Source organism: Mus caroli, unplaced genomic scaffold (genome assembly GCF_978045245.1).
Source record: "Mus caroli unplaced genomic scaffold, Mus_caroli_1 scaffold_19, whole genome shotgun sequence".
Classification (NCBI taxonomy): Eukaryota; Metazoa; Chordata; class Mammalia; order Rodentia; family Muridae; genus Mus; species Mus caroli.
In genome coordinates, this window is record NW_028227274.1 from 2,341,495 (window position 1) to 2,361,922 (window position 20,428).

The following is a 20,428-nucleotide window of genomic DNA, read 5'->3' on the forward strand; positions in this document are numbered from 1 at the left end:
TGGATCTGTCCATTGATGAGAGTGGGGTGTTGAAGTCTCCCACTATTATTGTGTGCAGTGCAATGCGTGCTTTGAGCTTTATTAAATTTTCTTTAATGAACATGGATGCCCTTGCATTTGGAGGATAGAGGTTCAGAATTGAGAGTTCATCTTGGTAAATTTTACCTTTCATGAGTATGAAGTGACCCTCCTTATGTTTTTTTTTATATCTTTAGGTTGAAAGTCAATTTTATTCAATATTAGAATGCCTACTCCAGCTTGTTTCTTGGGACCATTTGCTTGGAAAATTGTTTTCCAGTCTTTTACCCTGAAGTAGTGTCTGTCTTTGTCACTGAGGTGGGTTTCCTGTATGCAGCAAAGTGTTGGGTCCTGTTTATGTACCCAGTCTGTTGGTCTTTTTATTAGGGAATTGAGTTCATTGATATTAAGAGATATGAAGGAAAAGTCATTGTTGCTTCCTGTTATTTTTGTTGTTAGAGTTGGAATTCTGTTCATGTGGTTATCTTCTTTTAGGTTTGTTGAAAGATTACTTTCTTGCTTTTTCTCAAGCGTAGTTTCCCTCCTTGTGTTAAAGTTTTCCCTTTATTATCTTTTGAAGGGCTGGATTTGTGGAAAGATGTTGTATAAATTTGGTTTTGTCATGGAATACTTTGGTTTCTCCATCTATGGTAACTGATAATTTTGCTGGCTATAGTAGCCTGGGCTGACATTTGTGTTCTCTTAAAGTCTATATGACATCTGCCCAGGATCTTCTGGCTTTCATAGTTTCTGGGGAAAACTCATGTATAATTGTGATAGGTCTGCCTTTATATGTTATTTGACCTTTTTCCCTTACTGCTTTTAACATTCTTTCTTTGTTTTGTGCAGTTGGTGTTTTGATTATGTGATGGGAGGAATTTCTTTTCTGGTCCAGTCTATTTGGAGTTCTGTAGGCTTCTTGTATGTTCATGGGCATCTTTCTTCCTTTCTTTTTTTTTTTTTTTAAACAGATTTTTATTCTTTTTTTTAAAAGATTTATTTATTTTTATTATATATAAGTACACTGTAGCTGTCTTCAGACACTCCAGAAGAGGGTGCCAGATCTCGTTACGGATGGTTGTGAGCCACCATGTGGTTGCTGGGATTTGAACTTTGGACCTTCGGAAGAGCAGTCGGGTGCTCTTACCCACTGAGCCATCTCACCAGCCCCCATGGGCATCTTTCTTTAGGTTGGGGAAGTTTTCTTCAATTTTGTTGAAGATGTTTACTGGCCCTTTAAGTTGGAAATTTTCCTTCTCGTCTATACGTATTATCCGAAGGTTTGGTCTTCTCATTGTGTCCTGGATGCTTTGGGTTAGGAGATTTTTGCATTTCGTATTTTCTTTGATTGTTGTGTCAATGTTTTCTATGGTATCTTCTGCACCTGAGATTCTCTCTTATATCTCTTGTATTTTGTTGGTTATGCTTGCATCTATGGCTCCTGACTTCTTTCCTAGGTTTTCTATTTCTAGAGTTGTCTCCCTTTGTGATTTCTTTATTGTTTCCACTTCCATTTTTATATCCTGGATGGTTTTGTTCAATTCTTTTTCCTGTTTCTTTCTCTCTGTATTTTCCTATAATTCTTTAAGGGATTTTTGTGTTTCCTCTTTAAGGGCTTCTACCTGTTCACCTGTGTTCTCATGTATAACTCTTTAAGGGAGGTATTTATGTCCTTCTTATATTTCTCCATCATCATCATGAGAAGTGACTTTAGATCCATATCTTGCTTTTCTGGTGTGATGGTGTATCCAGGACTTGCTATAGTGAGAGAGATGGGTTCTAATGATGCCAAATAACCTTGGTTTCTGTTGCTTCTGTTCTTATGCTTGCCTTCTACCATCTTATTATCTCAAGTGCTCCTTGTCCTCAGTATATCTGATTGGAGCCTGTCCTTCCTATAATCCCAGTTGTGTCAGAGCTCCTCAGAGTCCAGCTTTCTCTGTGATCTTGTGATTCTAGGATCCTGAGATCCTGATATTCTGGATGTGTCAGAGCTCTTGGCAGTCAAGCTTCCTCTGAGACCCTGAGATCTTAGTGTGACCAAGCTCCTGGGATCCTAATATCCTGGGTGTATTAGAGTGCCTGGAAGTGGTACTTCCTCTGGGGACCTTGGGGGTGGCTGCTGAGTTTGAAACCAAGGTAGACCAGTGCAGACCAGAAGGAACCTGAGCCACTGGTTAGGCGGGGTTCTTGTGTCCCTGCTACTGAAGGCCTCAGGCCCTTCTGGTTATGTTGGAGCAGAAGTTGTGTTCCACTCACCAGTGATCCTAAGATCCTGGTCGTACAAGGGCACATGGGGAGTGGAGAATCCTCTGGGGACTGTGGGACTGTCCGCCAAGTTCACGCCCAAGGTGGCCTTGAGCTGTTGCCAACTGGAAGGTGAGTATTTTTCATATTGAGTTAAAGAAAGACATTCATTTCATCACAGCAGTACTTAATTTTGTTTCACTACAATTAAATGGGGGGAGTATGTGTATATGTATGTAAGCATGTGAGTGTTTCATCAACACAAGTTTGTGTTTTTTGTGGTTTTTTGTTTTTGTTTTTATTTTTTTCACTGAACCTAAACCTCTCCATTTTAGTTAGTATGGTTGTTAAGTGAGCTCTCAGGATCATTTGTCTCCTTCCTGCAACATTGAGACCACAGGCCCATGAGGCCATGTCTAGATTTTTATGGGACTATTGGGGATTTGAACTCAGGTCCTTGTATAGCAAATGCTCTTATCTATTGGGTCATTTCCCCAGCCTTGAGTATTTAAGAGCCACTTTGTAAAATCATCAAAAGCAATGACAATGTCCAATTAGCATACAATCTAAATCTTGGTTTCATGTGAAATTTAAGTCAGCTGGAAACATGAGCTAAAGTTTTTCTCCCCCCCAACCCCCCCAAGTCTTCAGCTGAAGTGCTAACTCCCACTGTGAGGGCCTGTGAAGGTAAGTCCTCTAGGAAGGAAATGGAATTAGAATAGGTCACATACTTAAGTGAATTTATATCCACATTTGTTTTCTCTCTCCTGCCCCTTTCTTTCTCCCTCTCCACAAGACCAAGATCAAGCATCTGCACCGAGAAAGGAATCTTCCCCACACCATCCATCTGTTAGCACCTTGACCCCACACCCTGCATAGAGTGACATATGTTGTCTTTGGTTTTTGCAGGATTGGGATTTTTAGAGAGAGTACTTTTTTATTTAAATAACTTGTTATTATGTAGAAGGCTAAAATGAACCTAAGATTATCCACAAAACAGCAGCATGGAAATTTAGTAACATTTTCAAGACTTCTAAGAGATTTCTGTGAAAAGCTTTGCTTTGTAAAAAATTTCGTTGAATTAAAATATTCCACAAAATAAAAAGAAGAATACCTATGAAGATATATGGCCTGGAATAGTTACATATTTAAGTGTTTTAAAAATCTAAATTTATTATGTCAGTTAGCTAGAATCAGCTTTTAACTTACCAGGTAGCGTAGTATATACAAATATGAAGTCATATTTTAAATATTTAAAATTTTGTTTTACAGAAAAAGATAACTTTAAAATCAACATTTTCAAATTTAGTAAATATAAAATGCAGTTTGGAAACACTCAAGTTTTATGAAATAATAAAAAATAATGCAACCACATTTTAAATGCATTATTTCAATTATAAATACTCATATTTAAGGTTAAGAAACTAACAATTTGGCTATGATGCTACATACCTATAAACCCAGCACTTGTGAGGCTGAGGTAAGAAGGTGGTAAATTTGAAGCCAGTCTAAGCTTCATACTGAGACTCTATCTCAAAGAGAAATAGAAACTAAACAATATATGCCAACTTTTACTGATAAGTTCACTTATATTTTTTGATTGTTAGGAAATTCATCAAAATAGCTTTTATTTGGTTTTTATCAGTACTTATAGTACACTGTCAGTACTTATAGAATAAATTTGTTTTTAAAATATGATCTTTTAAAAACTTTATTATAAAAGAAATTCTTGGAAATAAGCAAAAACATAACACACCAAAATTAACCAGATCCAAACACCATGTAACTTAATGAACTAACATGCACTTAGAATTGACATTCAAAATGGAAATAAAATATTATTTAGGGTTATCAATAGTTTTGACTAAAAAAACAATTTTAAGTGAAGTAATAAAATTTATAATTTCATAATATGGAATTCTATTTACTTATAATTTATAACACTAAAAATTATAATTAAAAGTTCTTTATTTTCTACATAATCTCAATTTGAACAATAAATTCAGAGGCTAACCTACATATGACAGTTCATTTACTTGGGATTTAATACCCAGATGCTGCAGAAGTGGACATGATTAGTATTTACCATTAAATAACTTTAAATCACATAAATTACCCTCCATTGTATGGTGGACTTTATCCAGCCAGGTGAAGGCCTTACTAGAAAAGACTGGTGTTTTTTTGAAGAAACTCTTTCTCAACACTGTAGTATATAAATCCTGCCTGGGTTTCTAGTCTGCCAGCTCACATCTTACAATCATATGAGCAACCCCCACTCCTGCATACTTTCTTACTATCTATCTGTTTATCTTTTTGCCAGTTCTCCCAATTCATACACTAGGAAACCAGTTCATTATTCTAACATCAATATAACAAAGGGAGAAAAAGGTCAAGAATTTGTCCTACTTGTGTAAAATGTATCACTGGATAATCAGACAACAGACAAGAGAAAGTGTCTATAAAATATTCCATCTGCTAAATGAGAAAGTGAGAGACTTAAAGAATGAGAATAGGTCTGTTTCTCAAATGAATGAATGAATGAATGAATGAATGAATATGGTAAGCACAAATGTCAGCTAAGATCTTAAGATGCCAGACTAGAAACCATCATATTATTTAGTTTCTTGTCAGGAATTCTCAGGCCTTTCCTGCCTCAGACTGGATACATCAGAATTTGGTCATGGGTCTCTGTAATCTGTGATGTAACAAGTCCGCCACCTGGATCAGCCATGCTTTGCACTTCTACACAGTATAGAAAATAGCCAGAGCTATACCACACAGAATAAATATTAGCCAGCTGCTAATTTGACCTACAGAGTTCATGAAAACATAATGGTCTGTGCCACAAATATGGAAACACTGAAACTTGGAATGGATAAAGGGTCAAAGTCAAACTTCCCAGGTTCTTCAAACTGCACAGACACTACAAAGATAGGACAGTAATCTAACACTAGGAATGTGTGAACAGGCTGACTAAATGGGACAAAATTATCAATTCCTTTTAAATGTGCAAAAATAGGAGTCTAGATTCTGTAAAGAGAAGTGCACAGAATTCTACAATAAACAATTTTAAGTGGGAAAATGCATTCAAAGCAATCATTCAAAGTCTCTGAACATTTTTCTAAGAACATACAACAAATGTATAAATATTCATTCAAGAAAACCCACAAAGCCTGAGCAAGAGGTAGTTGGTGACATTGAACCACAACCTGCTCCCTCCTGACTTCTCCCATACTTCCAGCTGTGACCTATGAAATAATGTCAGAAACTCAGGGCAGGCTCAGTCCTTGTCCCCTCAGCAGGGCATGCAGCTGCCCCCCATGGGAAGGGAGAGTGCTGGTGCTCTCTCCCTAGTCCTTTACTGCCAACTGTAATCTGAACAGGCACAGCTGAAAAGACCAGAGCTCCTTTTCTCTGTAGCAAAGCTGCATACCAGGTGCACCAGATAGAGAACCCAGGAATTTAGCACTCCTAGCCTATCCTGACTCCACACCCAGATAGACAAGGCAAGAATGTTCTTGCTCTCAACAGCCCTGAGAAAGCAGAGCTGTCACTTTGGGAGAAGTGAAGCAATACCTTTGCCCCAGTTCTTACACAATGGAACAAGCATGTTTCTCCCCAGAAAGAGAAGCAAACTGGAGCAACGGGCCTTCAGGACAAAGAACTCAAATGCACTGACAGAAGGAAAACCACAACTCAGAAATTCAAGTCACAAAAAAGAAATGCCATGAAAAGTAACTGTGTGCGTGATTAAAAATGATTTTCAAATTTCATGCTTCTTGCCTTTTCTCCTTGTCAAAGTGTAATTCAATAAAACAGGAAGTTTGCAGTTGTGCTGCTGAGCTACCTACCTTTGATGTTGTGTACTCGCTGTCAAGAGTGGATAATAACGTTGCCAACTCACATCCACCAGTGAAGTACAGAAAGTCTAATACAACTATCTACATTTCCATGTTCTCCTTTCTTCCAGTTCCTTCTAAGGGTGGATTATATAAAATGTAAGTTATGGTGATCTACTTTTGAGTTTCTCACATACAGAGATTTAATATACAATAATAGCACAAATACAGGAGGTAAAATGGAGTTACATACGCAGGGAAGAAATTCTATTTTGCTTAAGTTTGGTAGGAATCAAACAAAGACTCTTCAAGGTACAGAATAAGTCAGAAAGTCCTCTGTGTCTACCGATTATATATCCTTAGTGATCAGAGAAATGCAAATCAAAACGACCCTGAGATTCTACATTACACCAATCAGAATGGCTAAGATCACAGGTGACAACACATGTTGGAGAGGATGTGGAGAAAGAGGAACATTCCTCCATTGCTGGGGTGATTGCAAACTGGTACAACCACTCTGGAAATCAATCTGGAGGTGCCTCAGAAAATTAGGAATAGATCTACCTGAAGACCCAGCTATACCACTCTTGAGAATATACCCAAAAGTGGGTATATTCCACCATGCCACAGGGGCACATGTTCCACTATGCTCATAGCAGCCTTATTTGTAATAGCCAGAAGCTGGAAACAACCCAGATGTCCCACAACAGAAGAATGGATACAGAAAATGTGGTATATTTAGACTATGGAATACTACTCAGCTATTAAGAATCCTGAGTTTTGCAGGCAAATGGATGGAACTAGAAAATATCATCCTGAGTGAGGTAACTCAGACTCAAAAGGACATGCATAGTTTGTGCTCACTTATAAGTGGATGTTACGCAAAAACAAAACAAAACAACAACAAAAAAAAACAAAACAAAAACAAAACAAAAAGTACAGAATACCCATGATACAGACCACAGAACTCAAAAAGGTCAACAAGCTGAAATGCCCAAGTGAGAACACCTCAGTCCCACTTGGGAGGGAGAAGAAAGCAATCACAAGTGGGGAGGGAGGGAAGGACCTAGGAAGGAAAGTGAACAGGGGACTGGGGGGAGGAAGGGAGGGAGTAGGGGAAAGAGGGGAACCTGATCTGGTATTGGATGAGGGAAAAGGACTGAAGTCCTAAGGGACAGCAGAAAGAATGGAAACAAGCAACCTCAGGAGATAAGAGGTTGGGGGGTGGGACCCTCCAGAATACACCAGAGACCTGGAAGGTGAGAGACTCTCAGGACTCAAAGGGAGGGACCTCAGATGAAATACCAGTAGGGAGAGGAAATTTATAGAGCCCACCTCCAACAGGAAGACAGGACATCAAATGAGGGAGAGGGGGTCCATCGCACAGTCACAACTCTGACTCATAATTGTTCCTGTCTGAAAGAATGACCGGGATGGAAATGGAGAGGAGCCCAAGGAAAAGAAGGTCCAGCAATAGGCCCAAAGTGGGATCCAGCTTAAGGGGAGGTCCTAAGGCCTGACAATATTACTGAGGCTATGGAGTGCTCACAAAAAGCAACCTAGCATGACCTTACTCCAGAAGACCCAAAAAGCATCTGAAAGATGCTTTTGCACCCAACCAATGGACAAAAGAAACTGACCCGTTGTTGAATTAGGAAGGCTGAAAGAAGCTGAGAAGGGCGACCCTGCAGGAGGACCTGCAGTCTCAATCAACCTGGACCCCCATCATCTCTTAGACACTAGAACACATCATCTCTTATATACCAGCTTATACAAGGCCCCCAACACATATACAGTAGAGGAATCCCAGGTCTGTGTTCATTCAGAGATGATGCACCTAACCCTCAAAAGACTGGAGGCCCCAAGGAATTTAGAGATCAGGTGGGGTGGGGGGTTGGGACATCTACGTAGAGACAGGGGTGGGGAGGAGGTATGGGATGGGATGTGGAACAGTCTGGAGAGTGGGAGTGGGGTAGGGGAGGACACCCAAACACATCACTTTTAAATCATAACTTTGCATTCCTGGTCCCTAAGGTCTCATCTTTATCTCATAATGGAAAATACAGTACATGTTAAAAGTCCACAAAGTCATTAAAAATCCTAACACTTTAAAAGTCTCTTAACTGTGAGCTCCTGTAAAATAAAATCACATATATAGACATTCTTATTCCAAAAAGGAAAAAAAAAAAAAAAAAAAACGATCATTAAGAGAGGGTTACACACAGATCAGGCTGGCCTCAAATTAAGTTTGTAGCTGAAGATCATCTTGTACATCTGATTCTCTTACCTCCCTCTTCTGAATGCTGAGATTATAAGACACACTACCATGCCCCATATATACCATGCTGGGGATCTTTTAGCCATGCTATACAAACCCTCTACCAACTGAGTTATATCGCAGCCTCCAAATTAAGAAATGTCTGACACTTTCAGTATCTACTGCTACAACAGCTACTGAACTCAGGAACTCTTTCTTTAAAGCTCATAGTTTAAACTCTTATTTTTTACTTTCTACATTCCAATGACTTTAACAGTGAAGACATACCAATATTTTACTACTTGGAACAATTTCTATGTTGGTTTCACTTTTTAGACTCGTGACACACAATGTAGTTTACTGATGAGATCTTTAAATTGAAGAACATTTTCAAAGCCACATAATTTATTAAAACACTTCTGTGTTTTCTAAATCTGCTTAAGGAAAATAAATTTCAGTGACATTAGTAAAATAATGTACTTGACTCATACCAAATGAGAAAAGTCAACACTATAGCCTCAAAGCACCAGAAAAAGCACAAGTTTAACACAAATAACAAAACCCTACAATGTATGTGCATCCAAGCAGCATCAGCACAGTTGAAAGCTGGTTAACTTGTAGCATAGCTTTGGGGTCTGAAGCATGTATCCTATAGAAATGTTAGCCATGAATCACCCAACAGGAGCTCGTCTATCAACATCCTGTGACATTGTAAACCTAAGACTACCATTTATCCTACACCAAGACAGGATACTATTGTTTCCTCTGGAAAATGCAATCCTTCTTGACTACCACTAGCATCAAGTCCCAGGGGACAGCACCTGATCAATGGACTTTGTTCATTTCTCCAAGGGTATCCCATCTCTCCCTTCCTAGCTTGATGGGTCAGCTACACTGAATTTCTCCCTGTAGGGTCTTCCCACTAAGATACTCACATCAGAACCCTTCCCTTCCCGTTACTCTGGGAGATCTCTACACTGAGCTGCCCACTCCTGCTGCAGGTGTTCTCTTACCACAGTGTACTTCATGTGTCATACTTCATGTTGACCATTCCTGTCAATCTCCCCCTTAAGCTCTACTACCTGAAGAAGGATTTATTTAACCCAAAATTTGTAACACTCTTTAGCATTTTGAAGATGCTTAATATATTTGTTTATATGGAGGAATTTTTATGAGAAAAACTATTTTAATGCTTTTAAATTTAGTCTGTTGAATTTTCAACCTGACCTATAATAACTACTAAGGAAGGAGGTGATCTTCCAAAGACTTCTTTACTCTTGAATTTCTCCCTGGAAATTATTCTTTGGGAGAAAATTTAGGATTTCTTTCCTGTTGCCAATTTATAGTCACTTAAGTAAGTTTTCAAATTCCAGCAAACGAAAGTATACTTTCTAAATACTAAACTGATCCCTTTCTTCCAGGTAATACCATTAAATCCTATGAAATTTACTACAAGCAACAAAATGCTAATCACTAGATGGGTACCTCTAAGTATGATTTTTCTTGCCTCTTCAGCTTAATATCCACATTTCCAGTTGTCAACAGTTTTATCTGGTACCAATATTCATCCATGTTAAACCAAGTGTCAGGATATCCAAAAATTTAAAGGGTAAATGATATTCCATTGCATAGATATAACATCCTGTTCATCCATAAATCACTTATTGGTAGACAAATTTGGGTGGGCTGTACTGATAACTACTATAATAACAGCATAATTCAACATAATAACAGCATGACCTTTACATGTAAATATTATGTGGCTGTGTGATTTTATTTATTTTAAGTAGCTACCTGGGAACAGAATTGCTAGGAAACTACTTGCTACTCCAACACAACAGACACCCTGAGTACAAACTGGAATCCATGTTTAAAAACACTCCTACTGCAAGGGAAGTGGAGACTAGAATTCCCTGGAAGCTAGTGGGCCAACTACCTTGCAGTATGCAGCCCAGTAGCAGAAACCAGAAGACAGAGACCCTCCCTCAAAATAGGCAGAAGGTAAGACCTGACTACTGAAAGTTGTCCTCTGACCTAGACATATAAACCCACCTAAAAAGAAAATATTTTGTACTTTTCTATTAAGTCAGAAAAGACTAATGATTCAGAATCTAGGTCCTGGCCAGGTTTACTTATGCTGTATAAACATGTTATAATAGTTCCATTAAATATTAAAAAAAAAAAAAAACAGAAAACTGCAACTCTGAGAAGTTAAAGCATTTCAAACTAATACTACTTTTTAAACTATACATGGTTCCTTTTATTGTAAAATATACAAATACTCAATTAGAACCAATAAAGACTGTACTGAGGACAGGTGGAGCCCATGTTTTGTATTTAGAAGTCTATTAATTTTTATTATATGAATTTAGAAAAGGGTAGTGAGTCAAGGCTCCCACAGGACGATAGATACACCACCTCACATGCTAAGTGCCCTCTGTACAGCAATATAGAACTTGAACGTGCAATGCCATTTGTGGCAAACTTCATGCCTAAGGATTAAGATGATGTAAGCTAGGCTGGAAGAGCATGGCCTGAAGTAACCTCAGGGATGTCCAGCTTCAAGAAGGACAGTGTCTCAATTCAATGGAGGGCTCTTTCAACACTGTGAATTTAGAGCCTGGAGGTCTTTGGGAGTAGCGCTCAGAGTTGTTCCAAGGTTCCAAGGGCAACATCAATTCTAAGCTACAAAGGCAGTTTGCTGAATTGCAAAACATAAAAAGGTCAGAAAATAGATCTAGAGGAAGTTGTAGCCAGGAAGACCCCATATATATGTATGTATGTGTGTATATATATATATATATATATATATATGTGTGTGTGTATACACATATACATATATATGTGTGTGTATGTCTATGTGTGTGTGTGTGTGTGTGTGTGTGTGTGTGTGTGTGTATCAGATCTAAAAGACAAGATGAAGAAAAAAATAGGAAAATGAATAATGAAGCTGGGTAGGATCATAGTAAAAACAGGAAAGGGTGCGGTGTAAGCCAATGGTCTGGGTCAGGCCTCTAGCCACAAAGAAGAATTCCTATTGTGGAGTAGGTGTGTCTGCTTAAAGGATCAGCAAGCAGCAGGATTCTTCACCCAGAAGCACTAAACTGCATAAGTCAGAACTCTTGAAGGCCACCACCTCTTATCTCTCTAGCTTTCAGTTTTCTTTAATTCCCATTGCCAATCAGTTCTCCAAAAACCAGCAAATGTAAGCACCTTCAGAAAAGTATGACAGATTCAAACCTTCCAATGTTTTCTCAAGGCACAGTAAAACCCTAAATCCTTTCAGCTGTCCTAATTGATTACCACTCTCCTCTTTGCTCACATTTCCCAATGCTAGGGATGCTCCAAGTCTTCCCAGGAGTCAGTGCTGTTCCTGACCTTGGGATGTCCATGTGGATGTCTATGTTGGTTATGTCCCTGGATATTGTCCTCTGTCTGTGAGCATTAGAATGCCATTCTAAGAGCATTTTTCTGATCACATTATTTCAAAACAGCATCTGTATCACTCTTTCACTTCTCTTCTTTATTTTTTTGGTAATAGTTACCATTTTGAATTTTGTATGTGCATGTATGCATGTCTATACACTTGTCACGTGCACATGTGTGCCCATGTGTATACACACACACATACACACTATTCACTTTACCATAGAACTAATGCCTATCAAGACAGACACTATTTCCATCTCTCCTTTGACTTAGGTAGCAACATTATCTGGAACAGTGACTGAAAGAAAAATGCTCAATAAATATTTAATGGATGAATGAATGAACAACCAACTTAAGCTTCCATTTTTTTCCTCTACTTCCCTGTCTATTTTCTTCTTGTGTATTAACCATGCTCTTAGCTTTATCCCTTTTCCAACATAACCTAGGAACAGCCCATCCAGCTTTGCCCACTCCCTGATCTTTAATTCTCAAAGTTGTGTCGGCTTCTATCTCTACTAAACACCTATTCATCTACCCAATCTGGAAATCAATGTTATAGAAATCCCCAAGCAGAAAGAGTGTGAACCCTACAAATGCACAACACCCCACCTGGGTAAGTCCTTCTTACTGCTGGCTAGTCATTCTTTCTTGGGTCCCAATCAGCTCCTCTCTGACTTCCCACAGAACCACATCCAAACTTCTACCACTTTTTCAAGCTTCCTACTCACCCCTCACTAAACAAAGTACAGCACTTCTATAGAAACAAAGGAAAGGTTATTAGGTCAGACTCCCTCAGTTTCCTCCTTCCTCAACCAACAACCATTTCGGAATCCTCACCTCCTTCCTGGCAGCACAGAGGAAGCAATGGCAGCACTGTCACTGACCTTCAGCCTTCTGATCTGTCGTCATTAATCCACTCACCCTTCTACAACTTCTCTCTTCTAACAACTCAGTAACCATGAATCCCCAAAGTGCTTGATGCACAAACACAAGGACCTAAACTAGATCAACAGAACCTACTCCACCCTCCAAAAATGTGAGACATGGTGGGGCTTGCCTATATTGCCAGAGAGGGGAGACAGAGACAGATGGATTCTTGGGACACCCTGGCAGAACCAGCAGACTCCAGGCCAACTATAGATTAAAAACTCTTATCTGAAAAAAAAAAAAAAAAGGTGGGAGCCAGCAAGATGGTTCCTTGGGCAAAGGCACTTGCCACCAAGCTTATCAAACTCTGGTTCGATGGCTTAGGGTTTGTATGATGGAAGGAGAGAACCACTTGCAAGCTGTCCTGTTTCTGTGTGTGCAAGCAGAAAAAGAAGAACAAAGGAGTCTGGGAGAGAAAGAAGAAAGGGAAAAACCCCACCCAAGGTGAACAATGTCTTAGGAACAATAATGGAGGCCATCCTCTGGCCTGTGTAGCATAGGCACACACAAAGAACTTACACCAAAACCTTTAAAGTTTGTCACCTCTAATATTGAAATGAACGTCCCGTAAGTTTATTTTAACATCTGTACAGAAAAAGGTTCTAAAATATATTACTATGAGAGATCAATTCACAAAAAAGCTTTCTATTAGTACCAGTACTTAGATTTTCATTTTCTTCTGAAGAAGAAACATTCTAAATATTAAATAGCTGAAGTAATAGTGTTGTAACATGATAATTGTAGTAAAATGATTCACAGATATTAAAGTCATTAAACTTCTAACCTGTTAATAAACAATGACTAGTATCTGAAAGTAGTCAGTTCAGGCTGTATCTCTAACAGCAAACCAACAAGCTGATATATATGTATGTGACTGAGCATCTATAAAGACTGACTTTGGTGGGTCCATGATACACACTACCTCAAGAAAGAAAGGAGACAAAAAAATAATGCTGCTTTCCCAGGATTTTTAAAGAACTAGAGCATTTCTAAAAATAACACATCACTTTTAAATATTTCACAAAGCAGTCTCTCAAATATAAAATATCAGGAGAATGGAAAAAACAACAACAAAAAATCCCACAGAAACAACATCTTTTTAAGTTTCAAAACAAAAGCAAGATATGTTAATATTAGCTCAATAGCTATCATTGATATGCTAACATAAATGTCATTAAAAGGCACATATATTTCAAGAAAGGAAGATTGTTTGTTGGCTGCAAATAGGTAATCACAAAACTGGTTTTGAATCTGTCACAATCAATCAATTTTTAAAGTCTATTCAACATTTCTCAACAATTCAGTTGAGAATTTCAGCCAGTCAGCAACTGCTTTGCTTTGGAAACCTCAAAATCAGCCAATCTCCAAATTCCAAGTTTAAAGTCAGCCAATCCTTCAACTATGTCACCTATGAAAATTAACCAATTTTAAACATCATGCTTCCTTTAAAAGCCTAGAGAATTGTGGTGTCTCTTGCTTAAATAACATAATCCCATCTTTGCTTTAACTCCATTTTAGTGATCTCTTCATGCCAAAAATACAGCTAATATTGTGGCTATTTGAATATTACTCTTTTTCTTCTTGTGGGTAAGAAAAATATTTGTTAAAACAATCCAGCTTCATAAATGGTAATTTTCATCAAGACCTTTTAAGTATAATTATAGTCATCCTTGCCTGCAACTCTTCCCCACCCTTAACACTTACAATCTCATACTATCAACCCCGATCAGTGCATGTACTATATAAAATATTAAAACATCTGACTGCTACAATGTACACCAAGAATTAACTGCTATCAAATAATCTTCAAACAAAATAACTGCTTAAATAGCTATCTTATTTAGCTAGTAAAAATGATGGCCCAGCTTGATTTATATAAAATGTAAAAATCAAAAATCTTATACTGTTTTATTTGGGCAAACTGATAAACTCTTGCTTACAATTTAAGAAATAAGTAACTCTCACCAGCTCTTATCACATTACAAAAGTGAAATACCCACTAAAGTAGAGTAAGTCTGTTTTAGAAGGAAAATACATCAACCTCCATAATATTGTTCTGTGGATTAGCTCAGCATAGGGAGAAAAAAAAAAAAAACCCTAAAAGGAAATGTCCTCAAATTTGACATGGAAAATGGCTAACCTTTTAATCTCTTTTTCATATTTGAAGCTGCACTGACAAGAATAATAGAGACTCTGATTCAAAAGGGGCACAAATGGGTGTCCTCTCCTAAACAGGACTCAACCAGAAGAGCAAACGGACTGCTTCTACAGACTTCCTTATTCAGCTACAGGCAAATACTGATCAGAGTATTTTTGTGTACTGCTTCTGGACCTACATCTTCTCAAAAAGAAAATTCTAAATAGCAAATCTTGTTACTGTATAGTTTAACAAAATCAGGAATCTAAATCAAATTTGGGCAGGATCACAAACACTGACCTTATCAAGTGACTCTAGCAGGGACATCAATATAAGTCTATGTTGCAAGAGACCAATGTAGTCAGAGAATAGATCTCGTGGATTTAATCAAAAGTCAAGTTCATATAATATGGAAATATTTGGAAGGGTAGTACAACTCAATGGAAACAATGAAGGGACACATTATGAGTTGGGGGACCAGTTGCTTCTCTATATGACAGGAATAATAGCTACATATCACAGGATTCTTAAGAAGATAAACTGAGTAACAGTAATAGGTAACTTTAAGTAGTCCTAGGTATTAAGATTTAACTCCAAGTCACTTTGCTTTTATCACTAACTTGTCCTGACACAGGACAAATCATTTGACCTGTACCTATTTTCTTACCTGTCAAATTAAGAAGATAATATATGCTCACCACATCTTACAGATACTGCCAAAAACTACGAAAACTAATACAATTTTTTTTGTATTTTTGAAAATTAACAATTGTATAACCAAGTAGCTAGTCCAGTATGTATAAAAACATGAAAGAAATTTGAGGTTGAAGAGATGGCTCTTGTAGAAAGGATCAGGGTTTTGACCCCAGCACCCTCGTGGTGTTCACAAGTATCTGCAACTCCAGTTCTAGAGGCATCCAACACCCTCCTCTTGCTTCTGGGGACACTGTGTGCTCATGCGTAACATGCAGATAAAATACACATAAAATAAACCTATTTTAAATCTGCATCGCTAGAGCAGTCATTGACAAAGATGAAGGAGAGAAAAATGAATGAATGAATGAATGAATGAATAGCAAGCATTATGGTCTGGAGCTTAAACAGCTCACATGCAAAAGGTTTAGTGGCCAGCCTACAGGGCTGGAACTTTTAGAAGGCAGACTTCCTCCAGACTTCCTCCACTATAAGTTCCTCCCCACACTGAACTGTGCTACTATGGGCCTAAAGCAACAAGACAAAAGATGTGTATGTATTCATCATAAGGGGCTGGTTAACAGAGAATTCAAATACTATCATGTGTAACTTTGGCACGACACACTTATGAACAGTGGAAACCTGCCTAAGTATTTCATACATGGCCCCTCCACTGCCCTCTGCTTTGCAAGCAACAACATTTCAAACTAGTTCCTTATTGTACTAGTGAACCCTGTCAACACTGAGGTAACAGAACTAGAAAAAGTCACCACTCCACAGAGATAGTCAAATATCAGAATTTATTTCATTTGATGAAAATTTTATCAGTGCCAATTAAAACTAATGCAAATTTAATAAAATATGCAAGACTTTGAGTAGTTCTTTTGTTCAAAAGGACTCTTGGGGAGCTTCCAATCCATCATGCAATTGTGTAGGCCTTTTTTTGCTCTTTTGCCCTTTCACACCCCATCTCTCAAGTGTGGGGCCTTCATTAGCATGTATGTATGCATTTCTTCTACTCTGATTCTATTCCCACAGGTTTTTCCTCATGCTATGCTCCTCCAGGAAGAAAATCATGTTTATTCATCTCCAAACTCCCCAAACTTAACCAATACCCTTCATAGAAAGTCACTCTTCCCAGCTACAAATGAGTCAATGGAAGGAAACTAAAGATAGAGATGTGAATGAGACAAAAACCTCACCAGCACTATACCCATAACACTGTGGAGATGACAGACAGAAGAACGGAACAGCTACAAAGATCCAGTCAAACAAGGAAAAACCAGCCTGTACAGTCTTACCATGTATAGCTCCTTCTCTTGCCTTGTTATCAACCAAGGATTAGAAAAGAACAAAATCAGTCTGTCTCTTCAAAAGTATGTGTATTTCTATCCCTATAGTCATTTCATATCTACTCAACATGTCCACAATGGGGTAGTTACAGACATTAACCTGCATGACATTAACATGCAAGCTAGAGCACTTGGGGGTGAATCCCTTCCAACACTCAACCTCATGGCAATGGACAGAGACCAGAGATAAGTAGTCTGAAGCCTGCCCTACTAGATGACTTAAGGCAGCTCCCTGTGCGTCCATTTTCTCATCTGCAAACTGTAAACAGTAAATTCTTAGGACATACAACTGTTTTAAGGATTAAATGAGTGTGTGTAACCTTGTCTGGAATCTAGCTCATATATACATTATGCTAATTATTAGTATTTACTACATCTAACAAGCATCTAGAACTTAAGAACTAGACTTTTATTTCTCCTCCCAAACCTTAGCAACATAGCACTACTATTCTCCTAGTTCTTCCATGCCAATCCTGAAGAGCTATTCCTTCTCCTTTCCCTGAACCTCCCTGGGACATCAGTACGTTCTGTCAGTAGTCTTGAGTTTCATCTCTCAATGTCATCCCCCCATTTGCTTCCACCAGCCTACGGTACCATACCATCTCCCTTCTCAAGGTACAGCACAGCAACAGCCTCCTCCCACCTCCAGCCCCCTTTTCAAGATATCTCCCCCACTTTAAAACTCTACAGTTAATTCTCCATGGAGTGAAGTAGAAAACAGACAGGTGCCAGTTCTATGACACAAACTGTCTTGTGGCTTTTCATTAACTTCAGAGTAACATGTCTACTTTGCCACAGACTCCAAGCCCCCACCCCACCCCGAAAGCAGGTTACAAGGGCAACACTTTCTTTCTCCAACTTTACCAAGCTCTGAGACAGAATAGACATTTGGAACATAGCCTCTCAAGTCAGATGACCTAATTCAAATGGTAAAAAAAAATGACAGCAGTTCTAATGTAAATTTAGTAAAATATGCAAGACTCCGAGTCTCTTAAGCTTTTAGCTTGAGTACATACCTAACATGTGTAGCAGTTTTCTAATCTATAATAACAAAGGTATTTTTCTTAGCTAAAAAGCTGGCTGTAAGACAGCGTTTAGAACAGTTCCATGCATGCGGTAAGCTTTCCAGGCCAGATGGTTATACTGTCTCCTTCCACTACACCCAACTAGAGATTGAACAAAGGGCAGGGGCTTTATCACTAGCTATATATTCCTCAGTTCAATTTTTACTCCATCTGTAGCTACAGCAGTTCTCAAACTGTGTTTCTCCTGCCTCCACCTCCCAGGGAGCTTGGATGCCACCAGTTGGGCTCCTGATGGGCTGCTATCCCACCTTAGAGTAAGTCAACGCCAACTCCCTTAGACAGTCTGCCCTAAATGACTCATTCAAACCAGCCTTTACTGATCCTCACACCCCTCCTTCCTTTCCTTCACTGCACTCACACAAATAACTTTGTGTGCTCATTGCTTGTGTCTACTTCTCCAGTGTCCTAGGAAGTCCGCTAGCTATAGAGCAGTCTTTATTTACAGATCTGACTCTGAACCTGGTATCTCATCATGGGTGGGGTCTGATGCAAACAGCAATACCATACTTAGCTGCTCTCCCTCCAGGTCTCTCTGATCCCTGTAAAAATAACAAAGCTATACTATCTCCTCCCAGGTTAGAGACAGACTTTAAAAAAAGTTCTAAGACGTAGGTGACGTATCTTTGGAAAGCTACAAATAGGAGAACAAAACTCAGAAGCTCTGCTTTGATTTAAGTCCTCTGTAAGGATGATACACTCTCCACTGAAGTCATAAAAACGTGGCCTCTTGATCTACTGTATAAGTCCATCCTAGGGAGTGTATATTCCCTTCAAAGTTCCTGGGTAGTACTTCTCCCAGAGTTGGATAAGGGTCTCAATGTTGTAACTAACTCATTTGAAGGCAAGATTTTAAAACCGTATAGGCAGACAAGCTGACTCTATGAACTTGTGTTGAGCATAATGTACTAGTTCTGGGCTGCTAAAAACATTTTTCTTTAATGGCCAAACTGGGGGAACAAGTATTGCCAAAATCTCTGTGATATTGATACCAGGTTTTTTCTTGGTTCCTGATCAACTGATACTATAGCTGAGATACCTTCAGGTTCAAAAGTCATGATCCAATGGGTTGGGGTAGGTGTGTGGGGGAGGCCAAGCCCTGAGAAAGATCCTTACATACAAATAGATTACCACATTCCTTAGAATAAAAAATGTTGTCTTAACTGTTGTGTAGGATTACATAGCTTAGGTTAACTCACAGGGTTTCAAGACGCTGCAGCCCTATAGAAAGAAGAAAGAAGGCTTGAGGCAACACTGCATGTAATTTGTCATCAGCAACCTGGGCATTTGCAGGATCCCAAGGAAGGCGGACCTGGGCAGCTAGTCTTTGAGGGCGCAGACTGACCAAGCATGTCCTACTTGAAGATCTAATCTCTTTATCAAAGAATTTTAAGGAGGGCCTCGCCAGTTCCCCGTTCCCAGGCCTTAGTCGCACGCTCTTGGCTGTCACAGGCCAGAGGGAAAGGTGCGGGCCAGGCTAAGGAACAGCCTCGCCTCCATAAGCCAGCGCTGCAGGGAGGGCGCGCTCCCACCTGGGGCGACCACCAGCCCCGCGTCACGCTCGGCAGCTCCCGTGTAACCCGAGGTTTCCCGGTGCCCGCTGCCAACACAGCGACTGCGAGAGCGAGCAGAACGTAGGCCCTGCGAGCCCCGCAAGGCAGAGCTGCATGATCCTCGCAAACTTACAGTTTTCCTACTGCGTACGCGTCACGGCGGGGTGACGTCATGGGTCGACTTCAACGAGGTCAGCCCGCGGGCGCGGCGCTCCGGCCTAGGCCCCGCCTCCAGCGCGCGGCAGGGGACGCCCCGCCCCGCCCTGCCTAGACCTGCGCGCAAGCGCACATGGCCAACTGCCGCGTGCCTGTGAGCTTCGCAGGCTGGCGCGCTTAGGCGGCCACTCTTCACCATCTTCACACGGCCCCAGAAGCGAGAAGGTCGGGGGTCGATAGACAGAAAGGGAGAGACCTCGGGAACAAATCAAGTTCTCGCCCGGGCTTAGGGTGGCCGAAAGGGTTCTTAGGTAGTTCTTCTTCAAACACTGCCTTCCTCCCCTCACCTGTTAACTAAAACTGCTACGCGTTTGGTTAAGAGACACTGTTCTCCGCCGGGGTCATAGGGGCACCTGTCCCATGGTCCTTTGCGCTGTCTCACTTCTGCCCGGATAAAGCCACTCCCGCCCGCGCCCAGCCAGACACGCCCACGAAGAGTAGACCACGCCCTTCCAGGACAACCACTGAAAGCCCACCCCGCCTATGCCAGGCCTGCCCACCTCCGGCTAGGCCACGCCCCTAGACCCGCCCTTCCGGCTCCGGCTTTTTTTTTTTTTTTTTTTTTTTTTTTTTTTGCTGGCTCCTGCTGCAGAGCGGCCCCGCCCTCTCTGTATGTGCCTTGCTGCCTATTGCTGAAGCGAGGATCTTTAACTCTTTTACTGTGTTACCCTTTTTGGC

General features: G+C 39.9%; 1 protein-coding gene across 5 annotated transcripts in view; it reads right to left on the reverse strand.

Annotated features, from left to right (window-relative positions):
• The window catches only part of Znf438 (zinc finger protein 438), a 139,526-nt gene extending 119,370 nt beyond the window's left edge, over nt 1–20,156 (reverse strand). For 2 of the 5 annotated variants that reach the window (XM_021151116.3, XM_021151113.3), the window contains exon 1: nt 19,668–20,140. The gene's annotated coding sequence lies outside the window, so the exon portion shown is untranslated. The other 3 variants (XM_021151117.3, XM_021151112.3, XM_029471958.2) reach the window with 3 other exon arrangements.
• Between the last annotated feature and the right edge of the window lie 272 nt (nt 20,157–20,428).